This window comes from Triplophysa dalaica, chromosome 4 (genome assembly GCF_015846415.1).
Source record: "Triplophysa dalaica isolate WHDGS20190420 chromosome 4, ASM1584641v1, whole genome shotgun sequence".
In the NCBI taxonomy this organism is placed as follows: domain Eukaryota; kingdom Metazoa; phylum Chordata; class Actinopteri; order Cypriniformes; family Nemacheilidae; genus Triplophysa; species Triplophysa dalaica.
The window spans coordinates 15,703,553-15,715,321 of record NC_079545.1 but is presented as its reverse complement, the minus strand read 5'-3'; the positions used below and the strand labels follow the sequence as shown (position 1 = coordinate 15,715,321).

The following is an 11,769-nucleotide window of genomic DNA, read 5'->3' as shown; positions in this document are numbered from 1 at the left end:
TTGACTCTAATCTTTGACTGATAGTGTATTGATTCATAATTCCTATAAAACACAAAAGAATCAGTGTGAAAGATTTCAGTTAGAATTTTAAGGCAATTGCGGATTCAGAACTAACCCTTGAAGTAAATATTTTTTTCATTACTTTGATGGTTTGTTACAAGAAAAAACTTTTTGTTTTGTAACGATTTTAATACCTAATCTTTTTTTTTACTTTTTATGTTGATTTTTGTTCTTGCCAAACATTCACATATCCATTTTCAAACCCTTAACACATAGAGAAAAAAAGTCTACATATAAGAGAAAAGAAAAAAAATCTTAAATTGAATCAAATCAAAATAAAACCTTATATAATACTGAATTAAATACTGTTAATTTTATTGCTGTAATAACTCATACAAATATAAATAAGTCAAGAAATACGCGTAAGTAACTCACCAGGTGGCGCTAGAACTCTTATACTTTACTCATTTTATAAAAACCTAAAACTGCCGATGCTGTTTTATTTGATGAGTTGTTCTACATTTCATTTAGCTTTTGTTTAATTTCCCCTTTTATGTCCCATGTTTCCACTGTTTTATCGTTGTTTCATAAAATGCTTTGGATTTGATTTGAGATTTGACCTCAAACAGCTCAGTATTGCTGCTCCTCCTGAGCACAAGGAGGCGCTGTTCAGGGACCTTCAGCTAAAGTGCGTGCGCAAAAGCTGACAGGGACCCCATTCTGTACAGCTCTTTAAAGGCAAATCTGTTCAAATTGGACACATAATAATATGTGCTGATGGTCACTAATTCTGCGTAATTATTATGCCTGCTGTCAATCCAGCTGAGTGTTATACTGGTCCAAAAACATGAGCTTTCTTTGTCATCTCATCATTTTGATACAGTCAGTGATTGGGAATATTGTTTTTTTCCAACTCCTCCGATCGAGACGTGAGAATTAGACAACCATTTTAGATAAAGGTCTCTACATGCACTGTATCATATTAGTATGGCCATACTGTAATGATTCCGTGAAATTGACTTTGTCATCTAAACACCGAATAACCTGAAAGGTAAATTGGGTGTTAATCTATTTTATAGTGTTTTGATCTACTTTAAAAAAGGGGTTTTCAGGTGGCCTTTGTGGCTTGATGAACCTTCGAGGCACTGAGAATGAATGCGTTTCTCAAATCTACTGGGAATGCACATATGCAACTTTGTTCTGGAGTGATTTCAGGATCTGAAGGGATTTCAGTATCTTACCTACATTATCTTTGTAGGTACATAATTTATCTTACATAAAGATGGTTTATTTGGTCATACCAATTTTGATGAAAGGACCAGTGTTTTCGTCGCTGCTCCTCCTGAGCGAAGGGTGGCGCTGTGTCTGACGCGCATGCGCTCCAGGATCATGACTGTCTCTGTCCAGCACTTCAGCGTTCAGCACCGCGGGCGGAGGAACAGCTCCCGAACAAAACCTCATCAAACCACCGCAAAACCGCTTCATCCCCAGCTCATCCACATCCACACGAACAACTGGTAAGAATAATAACTGTTCTTCTTCAATATACGCCGTGTTAAAAATGAAATTACGCTATCACGATTTCTGCGGTGATGATGCGCGACAGCGCTTAAAGCTCCTAATACGATTAACGTTATACGCGGAGGAGAAACCCTGTTTCTATTGTCCTTTACACCAGTTGTGTTGAATGCTGTGTTTGAGAATGATATATAAAGTCTGATATATTGCGTGTGTGTTTATGTAGGTGTATGTTTGTTTTAAATAGAGAACTCAGATCGGGATTGTGAAAGGACAGAACTGGTGCAGATGAGTGTGTTTGTGTGGGTTAATATAAACTCATTGGGAATATTAAAGACAGATCTGCTGCAGGTTTGTTTTATATTAAGCTCAGATCGGGATGGGATTACGAAAGCACACATCTCTTGTAGGGATATATACAAAACTGAGATCTGCTGTAAATTTGTGTGTGTGTGTTTTGTGCGTGTTTCATAAAAAGCACAGATCGGAACCTGCTGCAGATGGTCGTGGTCAGACTGTGCTGTTGATCGATCGATGTTTCTGCATGTTTGAAATGATTCATCATATTGTCTGACAGTCTAGTTAAAAATCTCTGCATTAAATTGATCTTTCATGCGTTGTATATGCTTTAAATGACACCGAATTGTGTACGAGGTTCCTCAGAGGTGATCAAAGCACTGTCGTGTTTGAAAGATCCATAACTGAGGTCTGTTTGCTTTTAAACCATTTATTATCGTATAGTTACTTCAAGGACTTTAAGTACATATTTTTACCTCTTTGAAATTATTGTACATTTACAGCCGCTGAAATAATTATATTAAATTTTTATTTCAAATCGTCATTTCTGGATGTATTTTGGCCATTCCAGTTCAGTGTCTCTTGAATTTCGAAAAAAATCAAACCTCAGGAGTAGCATAAGGTCATCCAACAAAAATGTGAAATATGAAAACCGAGGTTATCACATAAAGAGATCATTTTTGTACTTTTCCAAAATTCATTTTTAGAAATATTTATGTATTGTATTGCTTAAAATTGAATATGAACTTGTTTTCTTTGCTGTATTTGAGGTCTGAAAATACACGGAGCATCTTTTCTGTTGTTTTTTTGCTGTTTTGTTTTTGCATTTTTTGCAAATAAATGCAGATAAAATAATATTTTTATTCAAAATTTGGTCAGTAATTCACCAAATGAAACAAAAATGCTAATTTTACCTAAACACATATAAGGGAAAAACTGAAATGATGCTTTAAAATGTTTTCTTAATTATTTCGTTGGCTGTATATGTACTATGAATTCCTAAGACATCTAATGAAATTCATCTGGTGTAGGGGAGAGACTCAAATCCAGATGTTTGTCTTGATGTTTGTCTTATTCTCACCCCATCTTCTTCTGTTCTCTGTGCTTCCATCTGATCTAATCTGTCCTCCTGCTGTCCTGATTTTCTCGTCCCTCGTTCCCCTGAAGGACACACACAACCCCAAGGCCGCTTAACGTGCGTGTGTGCATTTATCAGCCTGTGTTCTTTAACTGTGTATTTGAGTGTGAAAAATTGAGATTTCAACTGAGCTGGCCCATTTTCATTCCTAAAACAGAAAATAATTGAGGGTCTATTAAACTGGATATACACACATTTCATTCTCTGGCATCAAGAAAAGACTTCTCTTGACTTGCTGGGATTTTGTTGTTCTATAAACGTAAACTTCACATAGATTTTTCTGCATTTTTTATGTCTAGAAAGGTTGAAGGATTTGGATTAGTTTGTTTTGATGTGTATGGCCCGCAGTTTGATCATCGTGCTCTGTGTTTTTAGATCTACACCAGTGCATTTCAAGTCAATGCCAAAGTGTGTGGTATTTCTCATCCGAGTCATCATCCTAAAGCTTCCTCTCAAGCTGCATGAAGAAAATGGTGTGCGTGCCTTCGTGTGTGAGACTGTGTGTAGTTAAGCTCAATCAGTGTTAATTCCTACAGTGCAAGGTACATTGTAAGTGTTAATTATGTGTTAAATTCTCACCTAAGAAAAGTTTTTTTTCAAAATGTTCACTACTTTCCTGCTTCACAATATCTGCTTCCAAGTTTGCATATTATCCAATCTAAATAGAATTTAAAATGATAAGTATGCCCTAAATTGTAGTATGTTGACATGAATGTCCTTAAAGTGGCCCTGCAATGATATGTCATGCATTCTGACTTAACAATGTTAAACATGATGTCTTCTCATGCTTAACATGGTCAACTTGTCAAAAAACGAGTTGGGTGCACTACATAGTATTTCTGTGCTCAATATACTCCCCCAGCGATCGTACAGATTTCAGAAAGTTTTTTTCAAACATATGAAACTGTTTTGTAGCAATATTTCTTAGTCCCTTATTGGACAATTCTCCCAGAAAAGCACGCAGCACCCCCACACGGCAGCATGGAGAGCATGAGAACGAGCATGTGCAGACGTCACTTTCACTTGAGTGCAGGAGAGAGAGTGAAAGAGCATATGTTCGCGAAGTTCAGGTGTTTGTTTGTTCACTGCATTTGGGTGATGAATGTTATATAAACTGTGAATATAAGGCTGGATTTGAAGATCGTTTGAAACTGATATGGAGCCGCCCCAGTGGTAAAAGATGCCGGACATGAACCGCATCCAGTAAGTGAAACTGATGTTGGTGTTTTGTTGACAATGGGTGTGCATGTGCTGTAGTTTACCCACAATGGAGTAGTTCACCATCAAAATGAAAATGTACACGCCCTCTCGTCATTTCAAACCTGTATGACTTTCTATCTTCTGCAGAACACAAAAGATGTTTTGAAAAATGTTGGCAACAGAACAGCAAAGCGCCCCCCATTCACTTCTATTGTAACCAATCCAAGTGAAGGGGGGTTGTTAAAACATTCATTTTGAAGGTGAACTACTCTTTTAAGTAAGCGATGTTCACTGAATTATTAAATTAAGTAATATAGGAAAAATTACATGTGTGAAGTAATTGAGACTTGATGATTGAGTCCTAGCTGAGAATTCAGATTGTTTTGTGTTCTAATATCAAAGAAAGATTCATTCATGTGTTTTATTGAGGCGGCTCTGGGTCGGCTGTGGTGTGTGCTGGATGTAGGGAGCAGGTAATAGGGCATTATTGATGGAGAAGATCAAATGATGGAATGGAGAAGTGAAGATGGATGAAGTCTGTTTGAAACTGTGTTGCTCATACATTTATCTGCTGGGACAGCAGAGGACGTCTGCGTGTGTGTGTCCTTTTCTGTGTGTAGGGTGTATGAAACATCTCAAGGGATGTGCCCTTTCTCGTGTTGTTTTTTTGTCTGTTGGTTGACAGACAGAGTGGTTTTGATGACCCCTTTCAGACCATCAGCCCCAGTAACGTGAGATCCATATTGACTTCTTGTTTTCCTATATATTGGTCTCAATGTCTGAGTAGTGATAGTAGTAGTCTGTGCACATCTGCATCCTCTAAATAATAGAGAAGTGTGTTTGTGTCTCTCGAGAGCGCACACACACACAGATCAGGTGACTCACTCATGTTTCCAGGTACAATAGAAGCGGTAGTAGCTCTCAGACATCACTACAGCCATATGCTGTACATCATTTAAACATACATGTCAAACACACACATGCACGCGGACAATAGACAGCATTGGTTTCAGTTGACCACACTCTGGGTTGCTTCTTTAAGGGTGTGTTCACATATGGCTTGTTTGAATCAATTAAAACCAACTCTGGTGCGATTGCTCTGTTAGTGCTGTTTATTTGTTAAGTGGGAATGCTGCCGAACCCTGGTGCAAGTCACATTGTGACTTTATATGTTCGATATCTTTAGGTTTGCTGTTAAAATGCCAGTGTGAATGCTCACCAATACAGGACCAAATTGTATTTTATACTAAAATAACCAAGAGATCCTTTGGTTCTTTTCATCATTTAAGACAGTATACAAGATAATAGCTCGTTTTAAATACTTATAATTCATTCAGTACCAAAAAGTGTGGCTCTTAAATAGTTAAATTAAAATGGTTTTGACGCGCGGGTTCTTAAATCACATCATTAAAAAGTAACTTTATCTTATTTCTTTGTCTAAAGCTTTTTTTGTGATTCAAGCATAAAGTTTGTTGATCTATTTTGTTAGATTTGTCTACGTAATTGTGCCTTGTCTTACTACTTTAATGTATTAAAAAAACATTAGGGACAAAGCAAAAATAGTAGGTCGAAATGTATTTGTGTTCTTACAAAAGTTTGGGTGTACAGTAAGTGATGCTCTCTAAGGCAGTTGCTGAGAATACAACTCCAGTACCAAGATAAAAATATACACTTTAACTTCCAGCAAGAATATGAAAACAGTCATCGCATTACATTATGTCAATGATACCTGCATAGTGATTAAATAACACTGTGTCTTTTACCTTTAGTTTGGTTGCTTGTGTCTTGAAAGTGCAGAGAAGCCGTGAAGAACCTTCAAGGTCAAACGCTAATGCTGCCCTGTTGTTGTTGCATCAGGATGTCAGCACATCTCCTGATGTGTACTGAAGTGTTTGATGGTGTTTAAACCCGCTGTGCTGGATGCTTTTTGGAGACCGAGAGTCTCACAGCAACATGAATTGAAGTATTTTAACGCATACACTATTATTCTTTCACTTGCACATTGGCCCTTTAGCAAACGTTTATGATGAAGTGTGCTTGTTTCGTTGTCAAAATATTTTCTCTCAACCCTTTTTATACAAACATAAAGTACATCAAAACCATCGTTTTTAGGTTTTTCATTTCTGTTTGGTGGTGAAATGAAACACCGTTGAGGACTGTCTGATGATTATACAGACAGGTAGAGAGAGTGAGAGATGTCAGATGCCAGAGGTGCAGAGAAGACTGTGTGACCTTTAGCAGGCCGTAAGGACATTCTGTGAGATGTGCCTAAGGCTGGTGAATATAACCATCTATGTCCTGCATGCTGAACGATGGTGATGTGTGTCATAATACACTCACGTGTCACGACTGCACGCATGTGTGCTTATGCTTCCTCGTGCGTGTTGTGTGAAGCAACCTGTATTTGATGGAAGTTTTTTGTAACAGCTACATTGATTGTAGAGAGCAATCCAAACGTGAGGAATGTAAATGTTCAGTGTTGGGGATGGACAAGGGAAGCTTATGTCTTAATATTTTTTGATATTGATATTGATATTTTTTGAAGTTGTTTTTATATTTTGATATTTAGGTATTGGCAAACTGACAAGCAGTTTGAATTGATTTGTCACAAAATATAACAAATTCAGTGACAGCAATGAATTTGAAGCAACATTTTTATGAAATACATATAAACCTAAAAAATATTTGAATTTATATAACTTAAAAAAATAAAAATAAATAAGATCTAGTTTGATCTAAAACAGAAACATTTTGTTGGAAAAAAGCTGCAGACTATAGAATCTGTGAATAGTTTAGAATTACTTTATTTACCCAGAGTGTCTGTTTAATTTGGTCTCGGGTACAGTGTTACTAGGGGTGTTAATCAGACAGTTCGTTTTCTCTGCCAGAGATGCAATATTTGCCTCTGAAATTTTCGTGATACCATAACGATTTGATTAATTTATCAACTTTTTCAAATTACTTGACTAGTGTACACAAGCATTTACATTGTTTATAATTCACAAATGCAACCAAAGTATATCAAATGAATGTTTTATTAAACTTTTTAAAAATTGCATTCTCTCTGTCCCTAATGGGACCTTTACAACAATAAACTACAGTGTTTCCAGTAGGATTTTGTAGAACTGTGGCGCTGGATGACATCACAGTCTAATTAACATATTCGTGACATCATCGCCTAGTTTTTTGTGATGCAACTTCAGACCCGTTTTGCTTCTCCTTTCTAAACATTCTATATTTTAATACACCATATTGCCCGAAAAAGTCGTTCTCTTATACACATTTTCTGTTTTATATTTATATATCAAACAGTCAGTATAAGTGTCACAAACATTTTAAAGGGGTATTTCATCCAAAAATGAAAATTCTTTCATGAATTACTCACCATATACTATTTCCAAACCTGTATAAATATGTTTGGTTGAACACAGAGAAAGATATTTGGACGAATGCTTGTAACCAAACAGTTCTTGGACCCCATTGACTACCATAGTAGTCAAAAGTCCCAAGAACTGTTTGCTGTCCAACATTCTTCTCTTTTGTGTTCAAATGAAAAAAAAATGTATAGAGTATTTTTTCCTACTATTGTAGTCAATGGTATCCAAGAACTGTAAATACATGAGCTTACTGGATAAAAATCAACTGTAGGTTATGACAGAGTATGGTACTGTTGCTCATAATATCAGTCATTTGAAGCAAACCGATAACTTACACTTAAGAGCTCACACCATTTGAGCTATAAGCATGAATCATTTGTCAAACCGTGTAAGATTTGAAAAAAGGGACATGAGCCTTTTTAAGAGACCAGACTGCGCCATAAAGACTTTTCTGGTTTTCGCCAGTCATGGTATGGGTGTGCAAAGTTGTTTTAGAAAAACCCATATGGGCGTTGCGAAAGTAAACTGTAAACTGAAATCCTGACAAATATACAAAATTACAAATATCTTCTTTTGTGTTTATCAGAACGAAGCAATTTAGACAGGTTTGGAATAATCTTAACCCCATACATTGTACAGACTGACCGGTGTGACTGTCTTCACATTTGCTAGCAGGAGTGATGTCAAGATTATACAAGAAGTCAAGATGACATGCTGTATCCCAAATCAAAAAACTAACATACTACAAAATGTTTTAAAAGTCTATTCTTCGAAACTATATAAATTAACTGTAAAATAAAGTGTGACTTAACATTTTTACAGTTTTAGGCCATTTTGACTAGGGATGCTCCGATCCACCTTTTTTGCTTCCGATACCGATTCCGATACCTGAGATTCAGTATTGGCCGATACCGAGTACCGATCCGATACTAAGGTAACATTTTTAAAGTGCACAATTACTTAATAAACTGTGTGCATTGCTGTGCAAGACATCAAGCTCGACTTAACATTAATTACCTGACCCCGTAAAACAAAATAACAAACAAATGATTCACAAATTTTGTGAATTATTTATTAAACCAGCAAAATAAAACAAAATGTTCACTATCTTAAACTTGAAATTCAAAATTAAAGTGCAAATTAAGCAGCTGAATAAAAAAACAGCTTCACTAGCTTGATAAACAGGTATAAATTAATGGAAACAAAATCTCTGAATAACTGTTATGTGCAAATATAATTTAAAAAATCAATGCATAATAAACAATAAAGCAGCTGAAATTGAGCAAAAAAGCAATAGCTTCACTGCTTTAGATATTCAAACAGGAATCAGCTCTTTTTAATGCTTTAGTCATTAAAGCAAAGTCCACTAAACTAAGCTAAAGTTTAGTGGAAATCAAATTTAACATCCAACACCGAAAGATAAATAAAACACTAGCTTCCCTAGCTTGTGCTGCACATGTAAAAATAAACGGAAAAAGATATAATAGTTTAGTCGGTGCAAATAGAAATTCAAAGTCAAATTATCCCCAAAACTCACCGAATTAACATCTTTATTTTTTTCGTATACATGTTTGCAGACTTTTTGGTACAGTTCAGGTCTCAGTTACGCTTCACAATGTCGTACCGAGGCTCCAGGTGGTTTATAAGGAGTCTGAAGCCATTGTTCGCAACGACGGACAGCGGTTGCAAATCCATTACCATGAAATTCAAAATGCTTTCAATGATTTTCGCTGCTTTCACACTACCAGATGGAAATTTCGGAATTCTTTCCGCTGTCTCCTCCAAAGTTAGCTGCTTCGTACCGTCTCGTTTTAGTTTCTTCAGCTTATTGAACTCGGCGTGCTTAAATTAGTAGTATTATAATGAACAGCTTTATCACCACCCCTCGGAACATTTTCTTCGCATGTATTGCAAACAGCGGTGTAACTTGTTGGCGTAGCTGTTCTAAAATAAATCTAAATGGCAGATATTTTTTGTCGCTCCATGCTGTTCGCTGCTCAATGTAAGCTATGTTCGCTTGTTCACGCACACTACGTAAAGAGCACGTTGCTAGCGTATGATGTCACACGCTTCGCAAAGCACAGCCACGAGAGAGTTTAAGCGCCGGTGTCTCCAGGAACTTTTACATCGCCTAGCAGAAATTTTATGTCAGCTAGATCGGGTATCGGTGCAATTTTTTCACCGATACCCGATCTAGAATTTTATTCAGTATCGACGCCGATTTCCGATACAAATATCGGATCGGAGCATCCCTAATTTTGACGCTTGACATTTTTATCGGAGGTGTTAGTGTCTGTTTTACATTATAATCCTATGGAGTAAACCATGTTTCCCAAATAAATCCTGAGCGCTTTTTTAAATGCCAGTGCCTGCGTCAGCATCTTTTTCTGCGGGTTGAAAACATTTTTTGACAAACTTTTTGAATAAAAACATCCTTTGTCAGGTTCCTTTTTCCCAACTAAGAGACTTGTCATTCCCATAACAACATGCAAGGAACGTGATTGGTCGAGAAGGCTCAATCTCGGCCAAAACGCCCATTGGAGCATAGTTTTGTATAAATGTAAGTTTGATTCTCACTTTCAATAACTTCTGATTTCATTTCTAGCGAGAAATTAGTATTGTAGTTTTTAAATATGTGATTGGTTATTGCAAAGACGCCCTCTGTTTATAATTAAAATAGACTTCCGTTACACTGCTGCCTATGAGGCCTCTCTATCTTTAATCTATCCACAACGTTCCGTAATAAAAAAGCGCCATTGTCAAGAGTGAACATTGCCTTATTCCAGCAAACCGAAAAAAATGTGTGCATTCCTATTTCTGGAATAAAATGGCTTAATTAGTAATTCCCATACATGCATAAATGTGCAGAGTTTATAATAAATATGCAAAGTATTTAGGCAGTGTGCTGTTCTAGAGTCCTGTTCACTGTTCCCAGCTCTCAGACACAGAGACAAAACCCACATCTCAAGCCATCTGTTTCACACTCTCTTCCTAGCCAGAATCCCTCAGGAATTCAGGGGGGAAAATAAAAGTCAACACCCAGCCGTTCAAACTGTGCTACTGGGACACAGCTGCTACCCTTTAGAAAGAACCTGAACTAGCAAGGTCTCTCCCTCAATAATAACAACCTGACCTACACAGGTAGAAGCACGAAACGGATGTCATATAAGCAAACATGTGATCTTCAGGTGTCTTCTGACATTTGCTAATGCAATCATCCCTAATAGTATGTATGATCATAATATATCTAGCGCTTCCATAACCCACAAAACCCTTTTTATTATTTTACATGTACATTTATGCATTTGGCAATGCTTTTATCCAAACTCAATGCTCTAACAGTTAGGCTACAGAAACACTACAATCACTCTTATCTACTTAATGAAATATCAAATTCATACTGTAGTCAGACCATATACACAAGATATGATTCACGATTAAGGAATTCTACTATGCATTTCATTATCCTTTAGAACAGGGGTTTTAACTCCTGTGCTCAGATTTCACTCCTTATAGAGAGGAGACATCTAAAAAATTTTGGGTGGGGGGACTGAGGACTGAAGTTGTTTCAGAAAAACAACACTGTATTGGATTTGTGTCTCTGTCTCTCTGCTCACTCAAGGTGGCTGTCAGGTTGTGTGGAGTCTCTGGGGATGGAGGCAACGGGCATGAAATCTCTGTTGTCTTTTCTCATGCAAACGGTTGCTCTCACATTTTCTGCCATTTAATTGATCCAGGTGGCAGACAGCTCACAGAATACAAAGGAACAAAAGCTACAGATGACACAGTGAAAAAAAAAATCTCTCTCACCTTTGTGTTGTTCCAAAACTGTATACATTTCTTTGTTTTGATGAACACAGGGAAAGATATTTGGAAGAAGGCTTGTAACCAAACAGTTCTCTGCAGTGAAATAGATTTGAACACGCTGTTCCTCTAAAGCTCTGGGGAATGTGGTTGTATTGACTCATCTTCTCTCCGGCTTAGATGCATCTCTGCTGGTGTTTTGCCCATCGCATCTGGAGGCTGTGATTTTGGACCACCTTTGAGATCCTGCAGTTGACACTCAGATGAAAATATTATTTTCATGTGCTTTCTTTAGAGAAACCAACCCCAGACCAGTACAAATAAATCCAGTTCTATTCGTCATCTTGGTCAATATCTTTGTCTTGGACCGACTTCTTGATCCAAGTCCACCTGAAACCACATTCAGTGTGTAACGATGATGTACCACTGGTTTAT

At 37.0% G+C, this 11,769-nt stretch overlaps 1 protein-coding gene across 1 annotated transcript in view; it reads left to right on the top strand.

Annotated features, from left to right (window-relative positions):
- The first annotated feature begins 1,400 nt into the window (after positions 1-1,400).
- Positions 1,401-11,769, top strand: part of srrm3 (serine/arginine repetitive matrix 3) — a 43,980-nt gene continuing 33,611 nt past the window's right edge. The window contains exon 1 of the mRNA XM_056746599.1: positions 1,401-1,517. The gene's annotated coding sequence lies outside the window, so the exon portion shown is untranslated. The remainder of the gene's footprint in view (positions 1,518-11,769) is intronic.